Below are 1115 nucleotides of genomic sequence, written 5' to 3' on the forward strand. Positions count from 1 at the left end.
TTGAGAATAGTTTTCGCTATCCTAGGTTTTTTGTTATTCCATATGAATTTGAGAATTTCCTTTTCTAACTCTGTGAAGAATTGAGTTGGGATTTTAATGGGGATTGCATTGAATCTGTAGATTGCTTTTGGCAAGATGGCCATTTTTATTATATTAATCCTGCCAATCCATGAGCATGGGAGATCTTTCCATCTTCTGAGATCTTCTTCAATTTCTTTCTTCAGAGACTTGAAGTTCTTGTCATACAGGTCTTTCACTTGCTTGGTTAGATTCACACCAAGGTATTTTATATTATTTGCAACTATTGTGAAGGGTGTCATTTCCCTAATTTCTTTTTCAGTCTGTTTATCTTTCATGTAGAGGAAGGCTACTGATTTGTTTGAGTTGATTTTATAACCAGCCACTTTGCTGAAGTTGTTTATCAGGTTTAGGAGTTCTCTGGTGGAAGTTTGGGGGTCACTTAAGTATACTATCATATCATCTGCAAATAGCGATATTTTGACTTCTTCCTTTCCTATTTGTATCCCTTTGACTTCTTTTTGTTGTCTAATTGCTCTGGCTAAGACTTCCAGTACTATATTGAATAGGTAGGGGGAGAGTGGGCAGCCTTGTCTAGTCCCTGATCTTAGTGGGATTGCTTCAAGTTTCTCTCCATTTAGCTTGATGTTGGCTACTGGTTTGCTGTACATTGCTTTTACTATGTTTAGGTAGGGGCCTTGAATTCCTGATCTTTCCAAGACTTTTATCATGAAGGGGTGTTGAATTTTGTCAAATGTTTTCTCATCATCTAGTGAGATGATCATGTGTTTTTTTTTTTAAGTTTGTTTATATAGTGGATTACATTGATGGATTTCCGAATATTGAACCATCCCTGCATTCCTGGGATAAAACCTACTTGATCATGATGGATGATTGTTTTGATGTGGTCTTGGATTCGGTTTGCTAGAATTTTATTGAGTATTTTTGCATCGATGTTCATAAGGGAGATTGGTCTGAAGTTCTCTTTCTTTGTCGGGTCCTTGTGGGGTTTGGGTATGAGTGTAATTGTAGCTTCATAGAACGAATTGGGTAGTGTTCCTTCTGTCTCTATTTTGTGGAATAGTTTGAAGAGAATT

This window comes from Grammomys surdaster, unplaced genomic scaffold (assembly GCF_004785775.1).
Source record: "Grammomys surdaster isolate TR1022 unplaced genomic scaffold, NIH_TR_1.0 137, whole genome shotgun sequence".
NCBI lineage: Eukaryota > Metazoa > Chordata > Mammalia > Rodentia > Muridae > Grammomys > Grammomys surdaster.